Source organism: Gavialis gangeticus, unplaced genomic scaffold (assembly GCF_001723915.1).
Source record: "Gavialis gangeticus isolate Ggan-Ray unplaced genomic scaffold, GavGan_comp1, whole genome shotgun sequence".
Taxonomy (NCBI): domain Eukaryota; kingdom Metazoa; phylum Chordata; order Crocodylia; family Gavialidae; genus Gavialis; species Gavialis gangeticus.
Genome location: NW_017729032.1, coordinates 29515549 through 29523571, shown reverse-complemented (window position 1 = coordinate 29523571; position 8023 = coordinate 29515549).

Below are 8023 nucleotides of genomic sequence, written 5' to 3'. Positions count from 1 at the left end.
GGAGGGGGGGCACATGCCCCTCAAGATCTGTGTGTGTGGGGTGGGGGCAGATGTGAGCTGCCTGCTGCAGGCTCGGAAATCCCCACCCTGCAGCCTTGTCCAGCCCCTGTTCTGACTCTGCTGCCATGGCAAGGTGCCCTCAGCCTGACTAGCAGCAGTGTGGAGTTGTGCTTCTTCCTGCTGCTGGGTGGGCAGGAGGCATGTGGCTGGCACAGGACTCCCCGGGGAAAGGCAGCAGGGTGGGGAGCCCCAGCTAGCAGTGGGAAGCCTGCATCTGCCCCCCTTCCCCCCCCCACACACACTCCCTGCTCCACTCCACTCTGGCTCTGGTTTGGTTGCGCTGACATCAGCCAGGGAGGGCAAGGAGGAGAAAGTGGGCATGTGTCCTGCCTTTCCCTTTTGAAAAGGTGGTCACCCTCAAGCTAATTAGGTAGCCCTGCAGTAAATATCTCATGTAGAGTACCTAATGTACTGGAATCTTAAGTAGTGTTTAGTAAAGCCAAATTCTATTCCACCTATTAGGCACATAAGTGCAATTCTATTCCATCTGTCTGAATCCCTTAAAAACAGTTAATACAAATGGTGGTGAGGAAGATGGTGTGTTATTGTAGCAGAGAGAGAGGGGGAGGAAGAGAATGGCCCCACTCACTCTCTCCCCTTTACCCAAGCTGGAGCTGGGATCCACCTGGGCTGTTTTTGGGTAGAGCCTCTTACCTGTGGGCCCATGTTATTGGTTGCCCTGACCCTCTGATTGGAGCCAGCTGGGCCCAGAGCCCTGCTCTGGCCTCATTACCCCTCCCAATTCCAATCTGGATTGCAGTGATGCTTAATAAATTAGAAGTCTAATTAGAAGCCTAATTACTCGGACTGTATACTTTTTTGAAGTCCCCAAAGCTTAAGTTTTCCTGCAAAATGAAGTGCATAACTCTTTCTGTGTACCCAGATGGGTTTGAAGCTGCTGGAATGGGGTCAGTTGGGATCACAGTCTGTGAGTTGGCCACTAAATTCTGCTTGGGCATGTCTACATGAGACACTTAATGCCCATTGGACTAATTCTACTGCGCATTAGTGTGCCTGGCAAAAACCATGCCAATGTGCAGTAGATTAGTCCAACAAGCATTAAGCATCACAGAAAAAGCATTTGTCTGCACTAATGTGCAGTAGCACCAATTACGGTGCATTAAGTTAGTACCTGTTATAGGGCATTTATACACGTATCTTTGTCTGCTCTGACTTGCCGGAAATCCAGAGGACCAGAGCAGACTCGAGTCTGCAGAGCAAGTGAGATGACGCTCTTGGCACTGCGTAACATACATTTGCATAAACAGTTAAATGCACATCAACATGCAGAAAATGGCAGTGGTGCTCTTTTAGTTCAAAAGCACATAGCTGCCATTTTCTCAGCTCTGATGCACATTTTGCCATTTATACAAATGTATGGGATGCAGCACTGGGTGCTTTTAAAAGCACCTGGTGCTGCAGTGCATACATGTTTACAAATGCCTGGTACCAAATTTAATGCACCATAATTATGGTGCATTAATGACCATGTAGACATGCCCCTTACGTCCTTAGTGATGCAATGATTTGGATGTGGTACTAAATGTATATTGCTGCTAGCACAGGAGATCCATGTGATGTGATTTACTTTCTTTCTACTGAGGTAGAAACTCAAACTGTGAGAGGAGAAAAAGACTAGAGCTAAAGAGCATCAAATAACCACTACCAGTTGTGGCCCCACTACTGCTGGGCCTATAAGGAATAAACACCCTCAGAATACAGTCCCAGACTGTGGAGGAAAGACCAGTTGGTTCAATTGGCCTCTTTGTTGTTGGCGTGTTTATTCTGGAAGGGCTGTTCTTGCCTTTGAATGGACTGTCTGTACACATAATAGCCTGTATTAAGATTTCTGAGCTGACTCGGTAGACGGTCCTATCCTGACCATACCACTTCTATGTGTATGATGGAATGACTTCCATTTATCTGTCTCATCTGGTGAGTTCATAGAGAACATATCTACAGCTACAAGAATAATGGAGACTAGACTGAAAGGACAGTTTCCAGCCCTGGTGCTGCTAGTCCCAGTGGGTTCCTCGTGTGTTCTTACAGATACAATTCAAAATTATTGGTATGAAATCATAAAAATGTATGCCTGTTATTTGCCTCCTACTTCTTATACCTCAAGTGTTCATATTTGTAAAGGTTTGTGCCATATAGACATTAGAAGCTTAACTTTTTTTGGAAAAATTAAACTTGTCTCTCTCACACAATCACATGGATGTTGGACTTTAAGAAAAATATAAAACACTGTGGCACTTGCCATAAAGTCAAAAGAATCAGAAATACTGGGTTCATCTGGACAAATGAGGTATGAGACATTAGTAGTGAAAGAGGGAGGCTGGTAGGACATCAGAGAAAGGGCCAGCTATTTATTTAGCATGATGAAGGGATTTGGAACATGGTTATTAACGCTTATGTGAGGCCAGTAGAAATGGAGCCACTCAGGGTGTTTACTATCCACCTAAAACGGAACATTAGACTATACTAGAAAAGGCGGCACTGCTTTTATTATTATTTTGTTAATTTATTTGTAAGCATCCCACAGTGTGTTCAGCACTTGACAGAAAAAAGTGGAGAGCAAGTCCATGCCTTGCAGAATCTGAATGGACACCATACAAACAAAGGAGGAGATAGGAGGGAAGGGTCCAGAGAAAACTGAGGACACAGCAGTGTTAAGCAGATGCATGTTGTCAGATCTACAATAAAAAAAACGAGTGAACAAAGGCCCCCCAAATGTGCTGCTTTTCTATCTAGCAGCCTGATCTAGCAGTTTTACTTCCTACAGAAGTTTACAGCTCTCCTGTCCTTCAGTTAGTACTCAGTATCATCTCCCAGGCTCAGACACTAATACAAGAAGGAAGCATGGGCAAGCTAATGTTCATCTCTCTTCTCTAGGTGTATGTGAGTAAAGAAATGAACTTGTCTGTACAATTTACTTGCTGAGCCCAGGAACACCCCTTTTTCCCCCACTCACAGAGCACATGTATCAATGTCCTTTGATATAGTGCTGACACATACCCAGAGCCATTCTGGTTCTCCATTCTGGACATGGTAATTGGCACGTGATCAGTGTCGCTCTAAGGCAGTACCTTGCCTAATTAGTGGGATTTGGTATTTACAAAGCAGAAACAAGGGTAATGATATCTTTCCTAGTATGGCACCCAAGCTTGTCATTTGAGGCAGGGTATACATGCCATAAGGAAAGATCAAGTCAGAGTAATATTAGGATAATTTTTCTAAATGCAATTCTTTGACTGCAATAGTGGTTAAATAAAATGGTGAAAGATCCATTACCTGAAACTAAGAGGTTATTAGGGCAAATAATGTGAAATAAGAATGTGGGAAGCTACCTTGCAATGGCATGCCACATCTGGGTGACTTCATATGTTTTCTGCCTTTATTTTCTATTATTTTTTATGTTCTGTGCTGTGGATCAATCTTAGGGAATTAAGAAAGTTTGAAGCATGCATTCAATAAAAGAGATTTCCCCAGTTGCACATACTCAGAGGTACACTGCCTTGAAGGCAAGAACTATATCTGTGAGTGGGTGATAATCTAATAGACCAGGAATGCATTGTATAAAAGTCTAGCCATTGTGGTTTAAAGCCACTAAATGCCTTTTAATTTGTTGTCATAAATAAAGTGATTTACTGTTGTTCTCAGGAAGAAAATGGGCCACAGTCTAATCAAGCGTCATGCCACTGACTCTAGTGGAATGGCTTTGGAGTAAAATCCTAATGTGATTGAGATAGGAAGCAGGCTTCTCAGAATCAGCTCCTTTTTCAGTGATAACATTCAGAAAGGGTTTCACAAAATGGCATTATATACTTCAGAATGAAAATACTATTATTTCTTATTAATGTTATACCACAGTCTCAGGGACTTAGTCTGTATGAGTTTTCAATCTGTCACCTTGAGCTTGGGATCCTTATAGGGGAAGGTTGTGTTGCAAAATGGAAGTTGTCTTCAGAATAGCAGGTTTTTAGAGATTCTGGAAGCAGGTAGACATTTCCAAGATGTTGAGGTAGCCCTTCAGCTATTTCACTCTTATTAGCAGCAGTGAGATTGACTAGGATCATTTTCACTAGCAGCTGCAGTGGGTTTCTAGGGTCCTCAAATCCAGGGCAGATGTACCAGCAGACTTCTGGGGAGGGTGGGAATTTAGGGCCAGATTCTATTAGGTGTGTAAATGGAGTTAGGCCTCTAATTGCAGTTCTATTCTACCCTGGTTAAATCATGAAAATCCATAAATATGTCTATTTTTATAGACATACAGGTTGGGATACAGGTTGTAGTTGTGTTGGTCTACAGGCAAAAGGAATCAGAACCCTTGGTAGAGGTGATATCTTTTATTAGCAAATATAGTTTTTCATTTCCACCTAGGAGAAATTTAACAAACTGCACACTCTAATTTGCCTGAAGAAGGGCGCAAGTGCCTGAAAGCTTGAAAATAAAGTATTTTTTTTGCAAATATCTGGTTGGTCTAATAAAAGATATCACTTCTACTTTTATAGTACAGCACATCTTGCCCTTAAGACTGAGTCCCAAAAAAGCAATGGACCCACTCACTTTTTGCCTTAACTGAGAACCCTACCCTGAAAAATGCAAAAGGTGAGTGGGTTGTTAATTAACACAAAAAGTGAGCGGGCACATAGATTTTTTGTGACTCAATCTTAAAGGAAAGATGGTGGTGTGTTTTAAAAATAGATGCATTCATGGATTTTCAGGACTTAACCAGGGTGGAGTAGAATCACATTTAAGCACTTAACTTCACTTCTGACCTTAGCAGACAGAATAGAATCTGGCCCTTAAGCTTTCAGGCCCCTCAGATGGATTACTTTGGTGTCAAGAATTCTGTAGCTTCCACTTTCCTCCTTCCCTGAGCAGACCTATTTCCCCAAGCTGGAAACCAAAACTGTATCTAGTGTTCCAAAATGCAGAGCAGACCCACCAGGAAACAGGACAGATTTTATGTCAAAAACCTGCTCTAGATTTGGAGAAAGTTTGTTGAACCCCAGCCAAAAAAAAAAGTTTTGTACTCAATGGGCATATTTACTAGGGCTGCACAAAGCTTCGGTCAGCAATTTGATCTGGAGAAGATTAGGCCCAATTTAGTGGCCAAATCTCCAAATCTGAATCATATCAAGAGACCCATTAAAAGGTCTGAATTGAATCCGGAGACTTTGAGTTGATTCAGAAAAGATCCACAGAGATTCAGAGATTCAGACAGGCACAGCTGGGTGGCTACAGGTACTCCCGTGGCTTCTCCAGCTGCGCCTGCCTCTCCCCAGGTTGGGAGATCCACAGGAGAAGCCCCCATGGCTGTCCTGCCCAGCCTCATCCCCCACCCAGCCCAAATCTCCCGGCACTTTCAAAAAAAAAAAAAAGCATCATACTCACCGGCTATAACAGCAGTGATCAGGGCCTCTGAGGGTTCGTGGCAGAGCCTGCCCCCACACAGTGTGGGGCAGTGGGGGGCAGCAGGGATCGACCCTCCCCTTCCTGGCACCCACATGGCAGCTGCCCCATGGCACAGGTACAGCAGGGTTCAGCAGGGCTCTGTGCGCTGTCTGGGAGTTGGGGCCTCTGTGGCTGAGTGCTGCTGGGCTCTGGGTGACTGTTGGAGCTCCCCCAGCTCCCAGACAATATGCAGTGATCAGGGGCGTTGGAAAGAGCTGCAAGGGAGGGGCAGGTCCCAGCTCCCTGCCCCATCCACCAGTGAGGCAGCTAGCAGTGAGCCCCCAGCACCTAGCCACTGCACTAGTGGATGGGGCAGGGGGCTGAGACTTGCCCCTCCTCTGGAGCTCTTTACAAGCCCTACACCTTGATCACCTGATTGAGGCACAGGGAAGTCTACACATGTAGTACGGAGCTGACTGTGGACTGTCCGAAATGGGACAGTCCCCAGCCACCCCTAGGCTGCAGACTTCTCTGCGCAGCCTGGGACTGGCCAGGAAGTGTCCCAGTCAGGGGCAGGTCCCAGACAGCTCCAAGCTGGGTGGGGAACTCTGGGTGGAGTAGGGGCTGCGAGCTTGTTCCCAGTCCCTGGTCCATAATTGCGGAGCAGGAACTAGGAACCATCATCTCCCAGCTCCTGGTCCATAATTACAGAGCGGGAGCTGGGACCTCCCTGCTGCCAAGACACGGGGACATAGTCCCCACCTTGGATCCAGTGGTAGAGCCTGACCTGGCAGCAGGCAGCTCCAGGGGGTGGGGAGCAAACTCCTGCCCTCTGCTGCTCAGCTGACCGGGAGCAAAATTGCTCCCAGTCAGCTGTCTACACGGGCTGTAGTGTGCAGTAATTACTCACAAGGAAGCTACTCGTATTTACAGGTAGCAAATTTACTCACATTTAAAGCAAATTACTGATCTGCAAGGGTCAGTACATGTAGATGATGATGCTTACTATGCAGCAATTGACTCTACTACGCAGTAAAACATTGCATGTAGATGCGCCCAGCTAAACAAAATTTTCCATGAAACTTCATCAGAAAATCCCCAAAAGCTCTACTCGTCTCATTAGAGACCATGTAATATGTAACAACTCTGATTAAGGGCTACAAAACTGGTTGAACTTTGCACTTGAAATATTGTTGGTTATATGGAAATATTGATGTAAATTAAGCATATTTTTCACTTCAGTAGACCTGACCAGGATGTTTTAAAGTGAGATTGTTGGCTCTTTACAATGATACTGTTGCAGCTGTGGGAAGCTGTGACCAGTGACTGGAAAAGAAAAATAGAACAAATATTAATATCAAAGTAGCATATAGTGAAATGTATCATGAATCTGAAGAATGGAAGATAAGAAAATGCTAGCTGTTTATTCTTGTGCATAGTTTCACCCCAGATTGCTTAAAGCAGGGAGGCATTTGACTTCTGAAAAACTTCAGCATTTCACCCTTCTTTAAGAAATTAATTTCATGGCTCACTAGTTTGAATTTGTTTGAATTTGTGCCCTTGGACTATTATTAATTACTATTTGTGGAAATCCCAGTGGTGAATCACTGAAAAATAACAGCTTCAAAATGTTTGTGAAAGGTATGTAGCACCTACCTTTCCCCCTCTCAGGGAAACAGAACAGGGAAGGTTTCTTTCCATTCTTGAATAGTCACGAATATTGTCTGGATTTCAGACCACAGCTTGACTCACAGCATTTAAGTGATTCAACATGTCTTATCAGTTCACAAGAGTTTATTTTTAATATACTTCCGTGATAGTAAGCAGAAATATATATATTGATCTCATACAAGTATGCACATAAACCACACGTAGTACAAATACTTGTCTTAGAGGCAGTTTATTGCTTCTATTGAGTTAGTTCTCACTTATAACTCTGACTCCCCTAATGGAAGGGGAGTTGGACCACCTTGAGGATTAGATCCAAGCAGCCTTCAGATTTTTCCACTTCTTGTTGGCAACATGTTGAAGATAGCATTAGATGACCATTTTTTCCTACTAAACTTGTTTCATTCCTCAGGTTTCTATGCTATATATATTACCATAATACAGGGGTGGGCAATTATTTCAGTTGAAGGGCCACCTAACAAGTTTTGGTGAGCTATCAAGGGCTGCATACATTAAATCTTTTAGAAGGTATCATTTTACCAAATTATAGATAAAAAAACAAACTCTATACTAAAAATCAAACATCTACTATAACACATTTTAATTTTGTTTAAAAAATATTTTTGTCCTGATTTTTCTAATAGTGTATATAGAGGTGTATAAATAGTGTATAATAGGTAAAAATAAAGTCTAACTCTTGTATATTGTGTGTGGTGGTGCACATCTGTGGATGTGCATGTGATGGGGTGGTGGAAGTGTAGGTATATGGGTGGAGGGTGTGGGGGATGTGTATGTAGGGGCACTGTAGCAAGGTGTGTATTGGGGAGGGCTGTCTGCACACTAGGTCTCAAGAGCCTAGTGTGCACCCCTGCCCTGCCCCGCCCCGCCCCCCAGT